At 42.6% G+C, this 20,942-nt stretch overlaps 1 pseudogene; it reads right to left on the bottom strand.

Moving 5' to 3' along the window:
* Positions 1-1,412: 1,412 nt before the first annotated feature.
* The window catches only part of LOC148034839 (threonine synthase, chloroplastic-like), a 180,253-nt pseudogene continuing 160,723 nt past the window's right edge, over positions 1,413-20,942 (bottom strand).

Below are 20,942 nucleotides of genomic sequence, written 5' to 3' on the forward strand. Positions count from 1 at the left end.
TTGATATATAATGAATACATGGACTTTTATTTTCAATTCTCGTGCCCGTAAGATACATTGTCTTTTTTCCAAATACACAATCTGAATTGTAGATAATTCGCATTTATTCGCGCGTCTATAATGCAGACTACACGCGCTTCATAATTCAAATTAAAAAAAGAAATTAAATATCTTTTTTTTTTAAATGACATTTTTTGTTTTCCGTTCGCGTCTATCAGTGCTTGTAAAAGTGCGTCTACCAGCGTGTCTATATGCCCGTGTATATGTGCGTCTATTGCACATCTATTTGTGCGTGTAAATTAGTTGATACATGCGATTATAGACGTGAAATGGTAGACACACAAATAGACGGGTGGATAGACGCGCCCATAAGAATTTCTCTATATTCAAAAATCGCGGCTAAATGTGCGTTTATGAGGTCTTTTTATTGTAGTGAATATTTAAGGAAGCTCCAAATGTGAGTAATAGTTTTGACACTCTCTATTGCATTCAATGACCACTAACAAAGGGAATCAATCAAGGCCTTCATCATCACAATAATCTTCATTGTGGTCAAAAACTATTACAAGAGACATATGAAAAAATTTGTGGGTACCTGAATGATCAACTTGACCTTATTACGATTCACACATCCCTCACAAGGCATGGCAATAGGAGATGATGTCTAGTGTTTTATTCTAAAACAAAAATGCCTACTACTTTCACTATTACTAGTACATAATATCAGAGATCTACAAAAGTCCAACCCATAAAGCTTAATTCTTGTGTAGCATAAAGATAACTCCAAAGAAAAATGTAGCACTTGTCAAAATATGGAAGATGAAATTTACCACAAAATCAGTAAGGTTGCACATTGCACCTATCGAAATGAAATGTGCATGTGACCTCAGAGACAGTAGCCCTTTGGGTCAGTTTGCTGCTCAAAAATGTGCCTATGCCATAGTCCATTAGCACCCATTTCATAGGTATCCTATAAGCTCCATAGTAGTAGCTGACTTAGCACTCAAACCTATAAAGCTCAAAACATTAGAGATACAATCACGGTCTAACTCAGAAGGTCAAGAAGTAGTAAAAGATAATTAAGAAGTACAAAGCTTCCAATAGGAGATGTAAGAACAAATGTATGGGTATGATAATGATTAGCTTGTCCTTATTACACAATGTCAAAGATATGCAAAATTCCATGATCAGCTTGTCCTTATTACACAATGTCAGAGATATGCTGAATTCCAACCCATGAAGTGTTTTTTTTTGCACCATAAAGATAAATCCAACATACCATGCTCTTATCAAAATGAGAGATGTGATTTACCATAGAAATATTGGTTGCACATTCCACTTGTCAACATGAAATGTGCAAATAACCTCAAAGATATTGACACTCTAGGTTAGTTTTCTTCTCAGAAATGTGCCTATGAGAGAGACCCTAAATTAAGCTTTATTTCAATTGGGAGGGTAGCATACTTTGACTGCAACTCTGGTATCTCCTTCAATTGGTAAGCAATTTTGAAATGACTGAACATCAAGGCATGAGCTGCACTCATAACAGTAGTATGATTAGTTAGGCACAATTACATTCTTCTCTCGCAACTTCATCAAGGCAGATAGTGCCATGCAAGTGTGTGGGCAAGTAAACACTTCAGTCCTATTAGCCAAAGCACCAGGATCCATTAGTTCTTCTTTTATAACCTCTTCAAATGTTGTCAAAATCTCAAAGGGCATTAACTGCATTATCAATGGATACTAAATCACTAGTTTGAATAGCAAATGCAAAAGTGGGGTTGACCTTCATATGTGTATAATTATTCCACCTAGTATTATAATATAGATGCACTAGATTGGCATTTGTTGTTGTAGCTTGTGCACCGACTAGCCTAGGAATCCGATTAGTCAAGACAAGTTCTTTGCATGCAATAAACCCCTAACAAAAATAATAGATGTTCCCATGATTGCTTTGACGTACAATAACCCAATGAGGAATGTCCTACTCAAAATCTCTATGGCTATAGTTTTCTGGCCTTCCAAGTGAAGTCTTTATAAAGAATTAGCCAAGTATATATGCATTGCTTCTATCACTTCTCAAATTAGATGCATGCACCTATCAAAATTAGTGTCCAAGCTCAATAAGACTACCGCATTGGCAATTTGTTACACCAACTGGGGGGTATGCTAGTTATGATGAGGATAAGGGGGTAAATGGGGGCATACGAGGTGCCCAATGAAGCCAAGGAACACTTTCAAAGGGCCTATGAGGTCCAGGGAGAGGCAGGAGATAAAATCTTACCTCGGGGGGAAGAAGCCATGGATGGCATTAAAGCTCTAACCTCCAGATCTTCAATCTAGGTTGGAGTAATACCCGGCCAAGCTCCACGATCAAGCTCTGATCCAAAGCTCTGATACCAGTTGAAGGGGATGCAATGGTGGTGGAGAAGGAGAAGAGGAAAATGTGGGAGAGAAGAGCACACACAATGTAGGTGCTGTCCAATGGGTAGGCCTAGAGGCCTTTTACCCCAACAGAAAGTATTTAGGAAAAATGAAACATCTGATAGTTTTCCTACATAGAATTGGAAATCTCTATTACTTGTGTTGATGCCAATGCTAATGGGTTGCTTGGGAATTGCTAGAAAAGGAGGGCTTGCTTATCATTGTCAAGTAGTTCCATGTAGCTATGGATGGTTATGGCATGTATGTCCCTCTGCAATGCATAGAGATGTATCGGCACAATGAGAAGCTTAGCTGAATCAATCATAGAATGCAAAAAAATAAGCAACCCACAACCAACACCTACCACACCGACAATGAAGAAAGAAATAAAAATATATTTAGCTCACTAAGAACAAGTAAAAAAGCCAAACTCAGAGTGGGGACACTAGTAACAAACAACCAGAGTCAACAATATTAGTCAACATGCAGTCCTGTAAGATAAGAGAGATTGTCGACATAAGTATAGAGCAAAAACATGAAAATAAAATGAAAAACACACAAAGATATATCAAAAAACGTGTAGCAACTAGAACAAATAAGACATGTTGCTAGGAAATGGGCCGCATAGAAGGCTAAAAAAACCATCACATTGCTGTCAATTTGGGCTGGAAAGAAGACAAACAACAAGGTGCATCAAATACATAGAAATACCTAAGAAGAAACTAAACCAAGTAGGAAATATGAAATGCATAGAAATTAAAATTCTTCAATAATAGTCAACAATATCTTATTGGCTTTGTTAAATAAGTTGACGCAATACCTTAGTAAAGAATCATAGTAATTACACATAAATAGGGCATGTTATTGATCCATTCTTTATGATTAAAGAAGGAAAAGACCATTAGAGTAACCACACATGTATGTCACTGATTTAGGAACAAAAAAATCAAAATCAAAATGTTTTGCATGAGGCATGCATTAGGCATTTAAAATAACACATAATTAGTCAAATTCTTCAATTCATATACATTGATGATCTCATCATAAAACATAGTCTTGAGAGAGAGATTGTTGAAGTGAAGCATGGGCTCCACAAGGAATTTAGCATTAAGGACCATGGTTTATCAAGGTACCTTCTTGGCATTGAGGTGATTGACAATCCACATAGAGTTTTATTAGTAAAGATGCAATACTCATTGGAGATGTTAGAGAAGTCCATGGAGAGTACAAACGGATTAGGCTACTATTTTATCTCTAATAGACAGAGGCTATGGGGCATGTACATTCTGTCTAACATCATTATCATGACCCACTAGAACATCTACTATAGGCTATTTAGCAAGTTGTATAGGAGCAAGAGACTCCTCCTAAAATATCACCTTGCATACCTCAACTATCTACTTAGGCTACTTATGCATCTTCTCCTTATGGAAAACAACATATGACTATGAATGAACTTCCTAGCTTGCATATCCCATAGGCGATAGCCTATCTCAAGTACATCCCCATAACCAACAAATATATACTTCACTTATTTAGGATCCGACTTATTGCATTTTTCCTTGAAAACATGGCAAAGAGCTTCACACCCAAAGACACGCAAATAAGCATATGATGCCAATAGCAGTGCATAGGAATGTCTTTATCAAGTGTACAATAGTAGAAATTGCCTCTTCTAAAATATGTTATGGTAATCTTATACGGATAAAGACTCTCTCTTGAATCATCCTATTCATATGCTCAACAATACCATTTTGGGGTAGGTGTGTAAGGTGCAGTCAACTAATGCTTAATATCCTACCCATCACAAAAATTCTGAAAATCTTTAGAGACATTTTTACCCCCCTAATCTAAACTTAGGCATTTTAGCCTATACCTAGAATCAAGAAAACGCTAAAAGATAGCCAATACATTTGATTTTTGCTTTATAGGATATGCCCAAACCTTATGTGAATCATCATCAATGAAAGTCACAAAATATTTTACTCTAGTTAGATTGATAGGGCATAAGACCACATACATCATAATGAATAAGAGTCAAATCCTCATACATGTGCATAATGCCAGACTTCTTATGAGTACTACATGTCTAAATCACCATAAACACAATGGTCATAAGAACCAAGATATTTGTAGTCAAGGGGCAAAAGATACTACAAACAAGAAAACATTTTCATTCCTTTTAAGGACATGTGCCCAAGGCAACGATGCTATAAAGATAGATGTGATATTTCAACCACAACCAAAACATGGTTAATAGACCTACATATCAATAAGAAAGGGATAGAGGTTGCTACCTTGGCACCTCAAGGGAAGACAAGATTTCTATCAGTAAACTTCCATGCAGAATCACAAAAAGATACATGATATCCTATATCATCCAATGTCCAACATAGAGTAGGATTTTGGTCAAAGTTGGAACATGGTATACATCATGCAAAACAAAAGTGCTACGTGAAGCAAATTGCAATGTAACATCACCAATGATAATAATATCTTATACTAGTCGTTTCCTACTCTGATAGAACTTGTCATGTTTTGTTATGAATGAAATTAATCCCTATATGACATAACATGGAAACAACCCCTGAATCAAGTAGCCAACACTAAGAAAAAGTGGATGAGGCATCAACCCACTAACTAGCATATTAAATTACCAATTATTAGGTGAAAGCGGTGCTTTAATTCGAATCCCGGACTGCAATACCCAGTCTGGGTCTCTAAATGCAAGTTCATTGATTACAAATTAAGGTGATGTGGAGCGCTTTTTTGCCAGCGCGTGCTCTTGTGACGGCTGGTTCATTTTAATTAAAAATTAAAGTGCCTCTTTAGCGCACTTAGCGCGTGCTAAGTGAACGACGGGTTTATTTGTATTAAAAAAAATATGGTGTGTATAGCGCGAATGCGCGTGCCATGGTGGTGTTTAGGGTTCATTTATTTTAATTATTTGAGTGTTTGTTTGTTTGTTTGTTTTTTTTTTCTTTGTTATTTTGTTAATTTTATATCAACCGTGGGTTTTGGGGTAGTTGAAAAAAAAATAACAAATAAAAAGAAAAATACCTAGTAGTGGGTGTATGGAAATGCAAAGAATGCGCGCTCTCCTCAATCCAAAAATATCTGGATGGTTTTTCTAGATGTTTAATTGGTATGTGGAATGAAAAAGAGTGTTTTTATTATTTTGTTGTATTTTTAAGGAATTTAGGTGGAAAATAAAATATTATGACAGCTGAAAAAATATGCCAAAAATAAAAAAAAATGTTGATGGAAGTGTTAGGAATTTTTTAAGAATTAATTTAGAAATTTTTAGCATTTTTAATGAATTTTTTAAAATTTTTGGGTATTTTAAAAAAGATTTTGGAATTTTTTAAAATGGGCAAAAATATTTTTGCTGAAATTTACAGGTTGAGAAAAATATGGCTATGGGTTGCAGAAATAGTATGAAAGTTTCCTAGATTTTACTGTAAATTTTTCAAAATTTTAAGTGTTTTTTAATGATTTTTTTTTAGTTTTCAATGTTTTTGTTTTTTGTTTATTTTTTTATTTTAAAAGGGTTGCGGGTTTGTGAATGAAAAATCTGGGAAAATACCCAGAAATAAGCTGCGTGGCAGCTGCCGACGAATGATCTCCTGCTCACGATCCCGCACACGAACACGCACAAGCAATCTCAATCACGCACTCGCGCGTACACACCTGCGCGTGTGTCGACATCTCGAGGGAAAAACGGGGTTTGGATGGGGTTGTGTGCGAGTTGCTGCGTGACGGGGGGTTAAGGAGGGGTCAGGTGCTGCGGGGCTGCTGGGGTAGGATAGGGGGCTTACAGAAGGGTAGGGGGGTAGGTGTTGAAGTGTGTTAGTTGGGGGAATAGGGGTTTAGGTGGGGGTGGGTTATGAGGGTGTGAAGGGGGGTTAGTGGGGGGGTGGATTATGGGGGTGGGAAGGGGGGTTAGTGGGGGGGTGGATTAGGGGGGTGGGAAGGGGGGTTAGTGGGGGGGTGGAGGGAAAAGGGGGTTTGAACGGGAAGTGAAGGCGGGAGGCGGAGGGGAGAAGCAGAAGGCGGCAGGAGGCGGGCACACAGGCGGCACGGTGGCGTGGGGGGCGACGGCGGGCCGGGCCGCAGAGGCGACTGGAGGGCGAGGCGGGCGCGAGCGCTGCGGGCGCTGCGAGGCGGGCGCGGGCTGTCGGGCGGCACTACAGGCTGGGGTAGGGCGGCCAACGCGACTCGCGTAGGGCGACCGACGACGAGGCGGGGCGGGCGGCGTGGAGGGCCACAGGGCGGCCGACGAGGAGGCGGGCCGGGCGCTGCAACGGGCGACGTGGGTGCTGCTGCGAGGCTGGCCGGGCGACTGCGGGCGCAGGCTGCAGGGCGACGAGGGCAGGAGGGAGAGGAAGGAGGGGAAGGAGAGGGGAGGAGCTGCAGGGCGACGAGGGCAGGAGGGAGAGGAAGGAGGGGAAGGAGAGGGGAGGAGGGGAGAGAAGGAGATGGAGGGAGGGAGAGAGATGGAGATGGAGGTAGGGAGGAAGATGGAGAGAGATGGAGATGGAGGTAGGGAGGGGGGGCACGCAGAAGGAGCGGGAGAGGGAGAGAGGGAGAGGAGGCAGTTGGGATGGGGAGGGGCCGGGGAGAGAGAAGGTGGGGAGGGTAAGGGGATAGGGAAGGGTGTGGGAAAGGGCAGGGCCCATGGGGGGTGCCCATAGGGGGATGGGGGTGGAAATGGGCAGGGGCCCATGCGAAGGGGGGGCAGAGGGAAGGGCAGGGCCCATAGGAAGGTGCCCATAAGGGGATGGGGTAAGGGTTAGTGGGCAGGATGCCCACAAAGGAGGCGTACCCCCCTCGTCCCACGCGCGTGCGCGGGGCGGGGGTAAAAAAATTTGCCGTGACGGGATTGAAAAGGCGTCCGGATGCGGGGACGAGGCACACGGATGCGACCGGGGCGTGTTAAGACGCGTAAAATCGAAAAAGGGCGCGTTCACGCGCGGGACGGGAGCGTAGAAACACATAAAAATAAAGAAAAATTAATAACTCCCAATCCGGACGTCAAAACAAAATGCTGTAAAAACAAAAAGTGGGAAGGACGGCAGGGGGAAGACAGGGAAAATATGCAACGGAAGTTCCAGGAGGGGTAAAGGGCGGTCACGTGCAAAAAACACAAAAAACGTATAAAAAAACGCAATTAAAAATTAATATCAGAAAATCCGTGCATCGGAATGACTCAGAGTAAAAAGAAAAACGGTGCAAAAAGACGTGTCCGACAATCCTATCACATCAAAACATAGTTCCGACTGAGATAAGACGCGTTCACATGGAAAAAACCCAAAAAACAAACCCGAAAATGGGATCGGAAATTAATATTGGCCGAACCGTTCGCCGGAATGACATGCAGTAAAAAGGAAAAATGTCCGCAGGAAGGAGTGGCACAGGGTTGGCATGTTAAAATGCAGTTCCGGTGGAAGTAGGAGGGGTGCACATGCGAAAAACTCCAAAAATACGCCCAAAAACTCATTTTAAAATTAATAATAATAAATCCAGAAGGCGAAAGAGGGTGGAGAAAAAAGGAAAAAGGTGGAGGAAGGCACGAGGGACACGTTTGTCAAATCAAATTGGAATTCTGATGCAAACAGGGCAGGTTCACATGGAAAAATGTCAAAAAGACGCACGAAAATATCTTTAAAAATCGGAAAATTAATTTTGGACAAATCGCGCATCGGAATGACTCGGAGTTTAAAAAAAATGTTAGGGAGAAAGTGGTTGTCAGGGCTATGATGTCAGATCACGGTTCCGAAGCAAGAAAAGCGCGTTCACATGGAAAATCGGCTAATTTGCGTAAAATGCTTCAAAAATAAATAACCCAAAAGCTGTGCACCGGAACAGGGGTAGCTAAAAAGGAAAAATGGTCAGTTCAAAGGGAAGAACATGGCTATAAGGTTGGATTTGGACTTCGGTGAACTTAGGGTGCATTCACATGGCAGGACAGTAGAATCAGGGAATGAAGGAAAACTGCAAGGGAACAGCCCCAAGGGTGGGTGGAAAATGAACGGTTGGGTGGGAAGGGACCCCATTAGGGTAACAGCAAGGCATGGCATAGAGGCATTTGCAGGTTGAGGCATATGCAGAAGGGTATACAATGTAGACGCGGGGGGATGCGTCCCCACACTTAAGACCTTAACGGATAGGGTTAACCGAGCAACAGGGACCTAGGACCACGCCACAGACCATCCACTAACGTCCCCACACTTAAGACATGAACGTCACTGAGAAACAGAAAGTGTAGGGTTAGAAAAACTTGGCCCATGTTGTAGAGAATCAAGGTTGATTGTCAATGGCACGTCCTGTGTCATTGTCGGCTACTGGAGGTACCAAGGCATCTTCTCGGCGCACGTCCGTCATGGCAGGGACCATGCGGCAGCACCCAGGGAGGTAGCTGATTGAAGGGATCGCAGAAAATTTGCGATAACGAGGGATACTACACTCAACTCACAAGCACTCAAATGGAATGAAAGAACTCTCACTTGCCCCATGACTAATATCACTCGAGGAATAAGGATTGAAACCCATATCTCATACCCGGTTTAGGAATCAACAAGGGGAATGGTGTAGAAGGAATATGCCAGGGTGCACAATTGATGGTGCATTAGTGCGTCCAACCCGTCTGGTATAAGTGCAAGGAGGAAGGCAAGGGAGCCTTAGAGTGCAGTGTACAGAATAGGGTGATGTGTCTTGTGATGATGGCAAAGAGACCCATCCCGTGGGTGCATAGGGAAACGGGAACATACCTGACTCCAAGTGTCGTAACGTCCCTCAATCTCACCTCTCGGTAATTGATTGAAGAAACTCCAGTTACACTCAGCCCACCCTCTGTCTCACGCTCTGTTGATAGATACAGGAGGGCAACCATGTCCTGAAACCCGTTGATGTAATCCTCACAGTCACTTGTGCAAAGGTTGTATGCCTTGTGCACATTCGATGGTGCAACTGTGCATCCCGCCCTGTGCTGGCATACGGTGCGAGAAGGAAGGCCAGGGAGCCTTATAGTGCAGTGCACAGAAACAAATTGTGCTTTGTGCATTGAGAGGCCCATCCCGTGTGTGCAACACTTCATTCACACTACTCACCTCTCATTTGATTTGAAGGGAAAAGACTGGTCACTCACCCCACCCTCTGTCTCACTCGTTGTTGATAGATACAGAGGGCAACCCATACTCACGCCCCCATCCGGTTAGGATGAAAGCTCACATCACTCGATTGTTTGTCGATGAAGATCGCGTCATCAGTTTTGCTGAAGAGGCATACCCAGGGAGGTAGCCATCAAATCGAACGTTGTGTTGGATAGGACATGTCGTCTACTAGAGGACAGTTAGACACCCTGCAGAGAGACCCAGGACACAGCGTACCAAGGGAGGAAACTTCGGAATTGGATCCTGGAAAGATCAATTAATGAATCCACTTTCTGGACTGTTGGGTGTTACCACCTTTTCTACAGCCAGCTTCTCGCCCAAGGGTGGTTATCACCTTTTCTTGGAACGAGGCCTGCTATGATAGGGAATTGCTTCCTTTTCTCCCATAATAGATTTGTTTTTTTATCTTGTTTTTTTTTATCTTTCTTTTTTTTCTTTTGTTTTCCCCTATTCCCAAGGGTGTTTCCACCTTTTCCCGAAGAATAGGTCGGCATAACAGGGACCTAAGTCATTTTCTCCCATGACCGATATGTATATTTTTTTCTTTTTTTTCTTCGAATTAAACAAGGGAATGGTAGAAAGTCCATGTATCAGAACCAACCTCGCCACTGTCGCTGGTGGAAAATAGAGGATAAGAGATCAAGGCTGGAAAGTAGGGTTGAGGGGACAGAGGGTTACGTCCACCTCATCAGGAGTGGCTGAAGAACGGCTATCAGAAGTAACATCATAAGAAGTACAGTGCCACGCCAACGAGAGAAAGGATCAGGTGACCATGATTGTCAAGATCCCCAAGGAGGGAAGTACTTCTTCAGGCGATATCCATTGATCAGAAAGGGATCATCAGAGGCATCAACGGTCTGCACTTGGACAGAGCCATTAGGGTTGACAGCAAGTACCTTATATGGGCCCATCCACCGTTGTTGGAGCTTGCCAGGAAACTTGCCAAATCATGAATCATAGGCTAGGACCAAATCACCTTCTTTGAACTCCTTGTGCTTGATGAAGCTGTCATGGTAAGCCTTGCGTCGAGCTTGCGTGGCTTCCATGCATTGTAGAGCCATCCTGCGAGTTTCGTCCAAACATTCCAAGTGTAGGAGACGGCGTTGTAGTGAATCATCGTCCCCCAAATGCTCTTTGATGGCCACTCTCAAAGAGGGTAATTCCAGTTCAACAGGGAAAACAGCTTATGTACCATACACCAGCTGGAAGGGTGTCTGTCTTGTTGCTGCTTTATGGGAGGTTCTGTATGCCCAGAGGGCCTCTGTAAGTTGATCGTCCCAATCACGACGATGTGCAAAAATCGTTCTTGTCAGAATCGAGCAGAGGATGCGATTCGTGACTTCGACTTGGCCGTTGGCTCTAGGGTAATAAGGAGTGGACTTGCGATGGCGGATCTTATACAACTCTGTCAACTCTTCCATGAATTTGTTAATAAAATGAGTGCCTCTGTCACTTACCAACTCTAAGGGACTACCAAAATGGGTGATGATATTCTCGTACATGAACAGGGCCACGCTGTTACCATCGTCCCGCTTTAGGGCTTTAGCTTCACACCACTTTGTGACATAATCCGTACATACGAGGATGTATCGGTTCTGTTTCCTTCTGGTGGGAGGATCGATTGGACCTATGAAGTCAATGCCCCACTTCTCAAACGGCTTCAGGGGAAGGATAGGTTGCAGTGGCATGGCACTTGTCTTGGTGGGTTTCCCCATTCGCTGACAAGCATCACATCTTTTACAGTAATCATAGGCATCCTTATGAATGGTAGGCCACCAGTATCCTGCTAGCAGAGCCTTCCTGTCTGTAGCTTCTCCTGCAAAGTGACCTCCGTATGGCTCATCATGGGAAGTCTTCAGAACAATCCCAATCTCATCTCCTACAACACATCTTCGCAGCACTTCATCTTTGCCTTTCCTGTATAATGCACCACCTAGCAGGGTGTAGGGGGCTGATTCTAACATAAGCTTCTTCCTCTCCCGACTAGAAATGCCAGGAGGATACTGTTGGGTTGCCAGTAGATTGGCAATGTGTGCATACCAGGGAATTACAGTTTCTACCAGGAATAGGGAAGCATCAGGGAGGTTTGGATCATCCTGCTCCTCTTCTGCAGTTTGTGGGATACGCGACAGATGATCAGCCAAAACATGGGAACGACCAGGTTTAGTAATCACCTCAAAGTCGAACTCCTGGAATAGAAGGAGCCATCTCATCATTCGTCCTTTCACATATGCTTTGTTCATTAGGAAGGACAGGGCCTCATGATCCACATAAAATTTAAAGTGGGTAGACAGGAGGTAGTGGCGAAACTTCTCTAGGGCAAACACCATTGCCAAGCACTCAAGCTCTATCACTGTATAGTTCCGCTCCCTATCAGTGACTTTTCGTCTTGCATAATAGATCGGTTGATCCAGCTTCGAGGAGCCCTTCTGGCATAGGACATCATCTAAGCCTTCAATTGAGGCATCAGTGTGTACATGGAACTCTTTCGTCCAATCAGGAGGTTGCAGAATGGGTGCCTCAATCAGACACTGCTTCAGAGTGTTGAAGGCTTTGTCACATTCTTCCGTCCAAGTAAACTCTGCATCTTTCCTTAGAAGCTTGTGCAAGGAGGTTGCCTTTGTTGCAAAATGGGCTATGAACCTTCTGTAGTAACCCACATGGCCTAGGAATCCCCTCAACTGTTTGAGGTTGGTGGGTGCTGTCAAAGCTGCAATCTTTTCGATCTTTGCAGGGTCTGTTGATATCCCTTATGCAGAGACAATGTGGCCCAACAGAACTCCAGAAGAGACCCCAAAGATGCATTTGTCGGGGTTGAGGGAAATCCCATACTCCCGGCATCAGTCAAAGCATTGTTCCAGGTGTCCCCAGTGTTCATGGATCAAACTATAGACACAGAAGTCATCCAAATATACCTCAATAAAGTCGTGCAGATGATTTTGGAATGCGGCCATCATGATTCGCTGAAAAGTAGCAGGGGCATTGCAGAGCCGAAATGGCATCACTCGGTAAGCGTAGGTCCCCCATTCTGTGGTGAAGGTTGTTTTGGATTGGTCTTCTTCTGTGATCTGCACTTGGTTGTATCCGCTAAATCCATCCAGAAGGGAATAAAGCTCATGTCCTGCCACCACTGTGTCCAACAGTTGGTCTGTGAAAGGGATAGGAAAGTGATCCTTCTTCGTCTTGGAATTAAGCTTTCGGAAGTCAACACATATTCGAAGCTTGCCATTCTTCTTGGGTACAACCACGATGGGTGAAACCCATTCACTATTTGCCACTGGATAGATGAACTCGGCTTCCAGAAGCTTCAGCAGCTCTGCTTTTACCAATGTGGAATAATTCGGGTTCATTCGCCTTTGTCGTTGCTGTACTGGCTTAGCATCAGGCTCCAAGTCAATATGATGCTGACATATTGTGGGATCAATCCCCTTTAGGTCTTTGTAGGACCATACAAACACGTCCAAATTCTCTTTCAACAAGTTGTACAAGGTTGACAACTCCTCTTCTAGTAGGCTGCTACCCACCTTCAAATGGCGTTCAATGCCTTCTGCATCCACAAAGGTTAACTGCCTTTCACCTTCTACTTCACGGATGAAGGTCCCGCGGACTGCTTCTGGATACAGATCCGACTCCTTCAAGGGAGTGATGTCCTCTTCTGATGTCCTAGTAGACCCAACTTCTTCTTTTGGTGGAGACTTAGGTTGCTCCTTGAGATGTTGAAATGGGATTAGAGTCGTTTCGGGTTTGGTTTCACGATCAGTTACCTCTTGGATTGAAGACTAATCTTCTGATGATACATCCAAGAATGTCACATAACACGGACCCTCTGATGCCTGTTGGGTTTGTGGGACTGGTGCTTGTTGGCACGGTGCATCATCATCATCTTTCTTTGGCAAGGATGGGTTAGGACGGCAAGAGCCACTATTGAAAGACGGCTTATTCTTCTTAATCCATTTCTTATAAAGATTTTGCATATGAGAAGATCCATTTACCAGACCAAATGGTACCATCGCCATTCTGTCCCACAGCATGAGCTCGTCTGCTTCTGATGCTTCTGGACCTTCTTCCTCATATATATCCTCTTCAGGTGGGATAGATTCTTCTGGTTCACTTTCATAACCTTCTTCGTCCATATCATATCCATCCTCTTCTGTCTCTGCTCCTGTCTCTGCTTCTGTCTCTGTCTCTGTCTCTGCTTCTGTCTTTGTCTCTGTCTCTGCTTCTGTCTCTGTCTCTGTCTCTGCTTCTGTCTCTGTAGGAGCTCTGTAAGAGAAGAACATGTTCTCTGTTTCATCTTCTGCCTCTGTCTCTGGTTCTGTCTCTGTAGGAGCTCTGTAAGAGAAGAACAGGTTCTCTGTTTCATCTTCTGCCTCTGTCTCTATCTCTGCTATGGCCATGTAACAGGGAGAGCAGTACATCCATGCTTCTATCTCACTGTCAGAAGTGATTTCGGAAATCGTTCCTGGTTCAGGCAGGAAGTATTCACCCATTGATAATGGCTTTGCATCTTTTGGGAGTTGGCTTACAGTATCCACTGTTAAGGAACGTGCCACTGTTTTCTTGGGAAGGATCTGTTTGACAGCATCTTCGTCTGCTGATGTTCCATCTGTAGCTTCATTAGGGGAGTCAGAAGATAATTCCAAGGAGGTGGATCCATGTCCTTTTTGAGAACCATATAGCTTCAGCACCACTTTGTTGGGTCCTCTATCCAAGGTCAAGGTTCCTTTGAACCAATTCGTCCTTGCTCTAGCTTCAAAAAGCCATGGTCTGCCCAGTAACAGAGGGTAGGATGTACCATAAGAGTTTGGCTTCACCACAAGATAGGTTAGCCAATAATCTTTTCCAGCCACTGTAGTCTTCACATACGGGAGAATGCCCAAAGGCTTGATTCTGCTCTGATCCGCCAGTCTGATGAGTCATTGGGTGGGTTGGACACCTTGTAGGCCTAGATCCTTCATTGCCACATCTGTCATAATGTTCACTGATGAACCTTCATCAATCAATGCATTTGCAATAAAGCAGCCTTCTATCCACACGCTAGTCTCTGGGGTACCCGGATCTAGAAAGGCGTTAGCTACGTCCACTTCTTTGACAAACTCTGGAGCTTTGTTGGACTTTGTTGCTGTTGAGGGAGCAATCCTTAAGCCACGTCTTCTTGTCAGTATACTTTTGAACCTTTTTTGGCAACTGGGAGACAACATCAATAATTGTCGGAATGTAAGGTTTGGTTTAAAGGTATCTAGATCTCTGACCAGATCGTATTCCTTAATAGGATCCACTAGCTTCTCTAATCGGTTAGGGAATGGGGCAACACCCATTTTCATTTTCCCTCTTTCTTCCAACAGAGGCATCATGGGAAATTCTTCTGCCTCTTGTGGCACTTCCTCCTCTTCTATCTCCTGGACCTCAGGTCCTGTCTCTGGAACTGTCTCTGTAACTCTCTGTGGCACTGTAGTGCTCTGTACGGCACTGTCAGGCTATGTTCTGTTCTGTTTTTCTGGTGGAAGATCGAACGCCACTGTTCTGGTAGGAGGATTGTTTTCTTTCTGGATAGGTGGTTCCTTCTTCTTTGCACGTGTGATGGCAGCAACTTCCAATTCCACTAAATTGGAGGTCGGCTCTTGGACCTTGGTCGGACTATCAGTAGCACTGTTTTTCACTGGGGCTGGGCTTGGACAGTCTTTTGCAGTGTGGCCTTCTCCTTTGCATCGACTGCATAAGGGCTTATAATCCACTGACCTTCTGGGATTTGGACAATTTGGTGAAATGTGTCCCTTTTCTCCGCATCTGTAACACTCCACTTCTGATCTCTGACCACCGCTAGACTGTCTTCCTCTGTAACTTTGTGAGGGAAACCTCCTTGGACCGAAATTAGGACCAAAATCTCTAGGCTTAGGTCCAATATCCTGTGTTGTCATTGTGGATTCCAACAAGTTGAATCGTGCGTCTTCTTCCTTCCTTCTCCTATCATGCATCTCCTTCAGAGAGCAAATGTCCTCTGTATGGTTCTTCCGCAAACAGTAGGAACAGAAGGCTCCAGGAATGGTTGGTTTTCGTGTACATTCAGTGGCTAAATGGCCTTCTTGATGACACTCACGACACCAAGTATTTGACCGCATCACATCTCTTCCTGCTCTTGCAACGTTGGATATGCTAGCATTATTCACTTTCAGTGTCTGTAGCTGCTCTGTAATCACATCCATCAACTCCTTTTTGATATTTGCAACTGAGTTGGATAAGTAATCCTTCAAGCTTTCTCCTCCGGAGGTACTGGCATTAGGGTTTTGAGGAGTCTCTGTAATCACTGCATAGACAGGTTGGGCCGGTGCAGAGGGGTCTCTGTTCTGGTTCTGATTCAGAGCTCCTGTTTGAACTGTTGGCTGTTGGCTCCAGTTGGTAGGGTTCCACTGTTGCTGCTGATTTGGCATTGAGGAAATTGGTTGGGACCATTGTTGTTGTGGTTGAACCATCATTTGAGGCATGGATTATGGCCGTTGTGGATTTGGTACACTGTACTGTGATACTGGGGGCATCTGTTGGTAAGGGTAGGGGACAGTCCCTGGGACTGCATTTGGTGAGTACATCATTCCTGGCATCAGAGGAGGTAGGACTCCTCTTCTTGAATTCATCGCCAATCTAGCTTCCACTTCATCGTACAGTCTTGCACCTTCTGTTGCAGCTTGCAGTGTGGCCGGTCTTTGCAGCTCCACAAACTTATGGACTTCTGGTTGTAATCCTCTGAGAAACACTCCCTTCTGAATGCCATCATCTAGATTATGGTTAGTCCATCTCTTCAGGATGGTTTCCATTCGTGAGACATAAGCTTCTACTCTTTCTCCAGAGGACTGACTTAAATTCATAAATTCCTCTCGCATTCGCTCTTCAAAACCTTCACGCCTGAATTTAGTGAGGAAGGCCAACTTCAGGTCGTCCCATGTGCCAAAAGTTCCTGCTGCTTGTCTCTCATACCACTGAAATGCCGCGCCCTTGAAAGTGGCAGGGAATATTGCTAACCAATGCTCAAGGGTTCTGGCATTGTTAGCCACACATGCTACCATAAACTCTGCTACATGAAGATCGGGGTCTTCATTGTACTCTCCCTTAAAAACTGGCAATGGAACTACATTCGCTGGCCTATCATCAATATTTCCAGGACGGATCTGTCTTGGAAGTGGATCTCCAGCAGGAGGAGGAAGGGCTTGATGTGCCATTGGGATTTCTGTAAAGAGTTCCGCAAGGGCGTCAAAGGCGGTTTCTGCTGCGAGCTCGTTCTCGGCTCTGATTTTTGCTTTCTCTCTTTTCACGTACCTCTGGACGCGTTCTAACGCTTGCCTCTTTATTGCGTCATTCATCAGGGGGTTGGCTCCACTATGTTGTTAGTGCTCCACAGAGGGTTAACAGAAGGCTTCAGTCTCTGGAGGACTGTCTTGCCAACATTTCTTCTACTTCTTCCTTTTCAACGTCTCTGAATTCTGCTTTCATGCCACTGCGCACAGAGGAAGGTATTCGGTTCTGAAGGTGTCAAAATGCATACGTCTAAGCATTGTGGTGGTGCCATCATCATAGTAATGCCAGCTTCTGATAGTTTCAACAGTGTATTTGTGAAGAACACTCTATCTACTAACTTCCAGTGGGTTGCTAATTGAACAAACAGAAGATTATCAGTGCACCAAGCATCCCACGTATCTTGCTGTTGAGCATCCACAAACAAATTCCAACTCTTTTCCTTCTTGTCTTTGTGAACCTCTACAGACCAAGACTCCTGAAGCTTCTTCACAATCTCCCACTTGATGATGTCTGGAAACTTCTCAATGAATGCCAAATCTTCCATGTATGGTCATTCTCTCTGTTTCTGCTTTTCAGTTTGTCCCCAAACAGTTTGCCACCAAGATGTAAGTTTCTGCTACTTCAACAGGAAGAGGAAACTGTCCACCACATAGAGCATGCATCATGATGGTGATGTATTTCCGCCATTGTGGGATGAACTTCTTGTGGAAAGTGGCTTTAATTATGATAAATTCCAACTCTTCAGTGGAAGAAGGAACTTTACAAACATCCATTGAATTCTTCTCTTCTTGGCAATGCCAATTCCTTCATTTTCAGCCTCTTTTGGTGCTTGTTGATGGCAAGTTTTCCCCGGCTGCGCACCAAAAACATGGAGCCCCAAGAGGAACACCAAGGAAAAGGAAATTCTCTTGCAAGAAAATCTATCTTGTAACATCAACAAGCTTGTTTATTATGTTTCATATGATCACAATGAAGAAAAGAACACCAGGCACAACAAATCTTCATGCAACATCATGTAGATCTCCCACGGATTTGATAGAATCAACCATATTCTTCAATATCTTCACAAAATCCATCAATATAACAAAGAAAGCAAAGGAATACACCATCTTTGAATAGAAATACATCACATAGTATTCATCTTCAATATCTTCATAGTCTTCTCTCTCAATCTCTCATATACAATCACTCTGTTTTTGTAGAATTGGCTATCTCTGACTCTCTCTCTCTCTCTATCAATAATACATCATATCCTCACTGTAATCTCTCAAAATCACTCTCAATAATCCCTCTTAGGTCGTGGATACCCCTCCCAAGAGGTATGTCTGATATGAAGAGTCACCAGAGCCACTACAGTGTCCTTTCATAGCTCACTACTGTCACTTTACTCTAGTCTTCACTTGAGTCTTCAGCAGCTACTTCTTCCACTTCTTTCAGCTCTTTTGCACTTGTATTCACCTCTTTCCAAGGCTAGAAAACTTTCCCAAGCTACACTCTCATCCAACAGAACACATACAGAAGTATATAGAATAATCACAGTACAGTACCAGAACAGCTACAGTACAGAACATAACAAATACAGAAACAGAAACAAAAGCTCTACAGAAGACCTACAGAAGGTTACAGAAGGTCATAGAAGGTCATCAAAACCTCATAACTCATACTCAAACCATTCCAAACTCTCAAAAGCTATTCAATAAGCTTTCACAAGATCTCCATCTTCATCAATCAATACTCCATCCCTCCTTACAGAAGATAATCAGAACAAAACAGATCAAAATAAAAGCTATACAGAACTAATCAGAACCTATCAGAACATCACAAAACCTCATATCTCTACTAATAAACATCATAAACTTCCAAAACACAATTAATATCATCCAAAACACTCTCAAACCACTTCCAAACCAATCAATCATCTCATAAAATCAACCATTTAACTCTCAAAAATAACAAAAATCAGCCAAAAAACAAGTCATTTCAACACTCAACAATAGATTATCTCAATAAAGAGGATGATCAAGTGGCAAATGAGATAGTTGAATCCTTGTCCACCTTGACTATTTCACACCATGATGAGAGCATCTCTATGCAGCTTCATGTGAAGGAGACCCTTTATTCCAAGGATCTTAATTTTGAATGGTTGGTAGTAACCCAAAATGTGGAGGTCATGTAGGTGCAATACCAAGGGGTTGATGCAATAAAAATGTAGTGGTGATTTCAGCCTCATATGCTCTAGCTTTGCAAAGCATGGTCATTGTTGATGAGTCCATGGAAGAATTACCATGTTTGTATTTAAAGATTCACTATATGATACAATCATAATTCCAAATCTGTTTGTCTATGGCTTTTGGAGTGTTGACCCTATGGATGTCAATCATCTCATTTTTTTCTTTTCATCCTAAACGTCAGAGGATCACTTTTGAAAAACAAAAGTTTTGTTTAGACATATTATTACCTTAAAATCACTCTAACATTTTCAAAGGACTCAATTGAAAGAAGATGATGTCAATTCATGATGTCAATTCAAATGACTCAATTGAAGGAAGAGGATTGCCAATTAATGAGAATCCTCTATTTTGGACCAAATTTGATGATGACCTAAAACAATAGAGGTAAAAATGTTATATGGGCTTAAAGTGTTGAATGAATGCTTTGGTTGGAGCTATCAAATGCCTCAATCGAATCATTTTATTGAAGGATATTACAACATTAATACAACAGGGTTGCAGTGAATAGCATAGTCACACTCTAAATTACAAGAGCTCTTAACTAAAAAGATACTAATCAAGATATTAGTTTGATGGGTTTGCCTTGATGTATATATGCCACACTTTTCCATATTTTTATGGGTTTTCCTTAGCTTTTCCTTAACCCATGTGATACACATATATATTCAAGAGTAACTCCCTCGAGGGAATGAGCAATACATGTGCAAGTTACACATGGGTATGTATTTATATGTATTTGTAGACATGCATATGTATGCATGTTAAAGATATAACCTTTCCAAATACCTCTCCATGTAGGGATATGTACTCATGCATGTGTACAAACAAAATAGTGATCAAGGATGTTTAAAAGAAGTTCAAAAGATTTCTATAACTAAGTTTTAACACTTGCAAGCAAGCATTTTCTAACATAATGAAGTAGTTATGGATTATAATGCAACTCTATTACATTGCACACACAAGGTTATTTGAAAACAAACGAGTAGGCATTTAGCTTTTGTGAACATCAACCATGTGTGCATATGGGAAGGTGAAATAAGCTTAATAAACTCGTTTTATAGAGACCTTTATGTTGTAGACCAATTAGACATATTTTTCTTCATAATGATGGTAACGATCAAATTTTCTTTATAATCTCATCTTTATGAGTGAACAAGAAAAGTAGCACCACATCAGCATATACTAATAAGATTCTTTAAGAGATGTCAGTTTTCCTTGTGTGTAGTGTATATGAGAATGGAAAACCAAACACACACAAGTGAACCCTCCTCACTACAACATATCCTTTGGCAAGTAAAGATTGTAATTACTATTTAAATTGTAAGAATTTGCTCTTGTTAGTGGGGTTTCACCTCCTAGCTTGAATGCAAGAACTAAAAGTGTTATACGCATACACTAATGGAAGTTTTTATGCCGCTTTTATGTGGCTTCTACGTCACTGGTTGGATTTTCTAGAAGAATTTGTAAATAAGACCAACAATGGTAGATCCTTTTGCATGTTTTAACATCACATATTGTGGTATGTGGGCCCCTTGTATCAACAAATACAACTATGCAACTCATGGTCCTAGTAGTTACCACACTTGCATGTTTAGCTGGATGGACAAAGCCCCATCCATGTAGACTAGTATTGTAGTCTATATGTTCTACTATGGAGATAAGCATCCTTTGTCAGAAAATCTTTGTATCCACATAGAATGAAGTTGCACTTAGATGATTACCAAGGCTAATTACTGCACCATATTTCCCAAGTTGGCCCTTGTGAGCTAGCCACTTCTTCACTTAGCATGGTTGCCCTTTCCTTTCCTCAGCTTGCTACTAGTAGGAT

The sequence above is a fragment of the Lygodium microphyllum genome, chromosome 6 (genome assembly GCF_053477565.2).
Source record: "Lygodium microphyllum isolate KBCC chromosome 6, Lygodium_microphyllum_v1.1.10, whole genome shotgun sequence".
NCBI classification, from domain to species: Eukaryota; Viridiplantae; Streptophyta; class Polypodiopsida; order Schizaeales; family Lygodiaceae; genus Lygodium; species Lygodium microphyllum.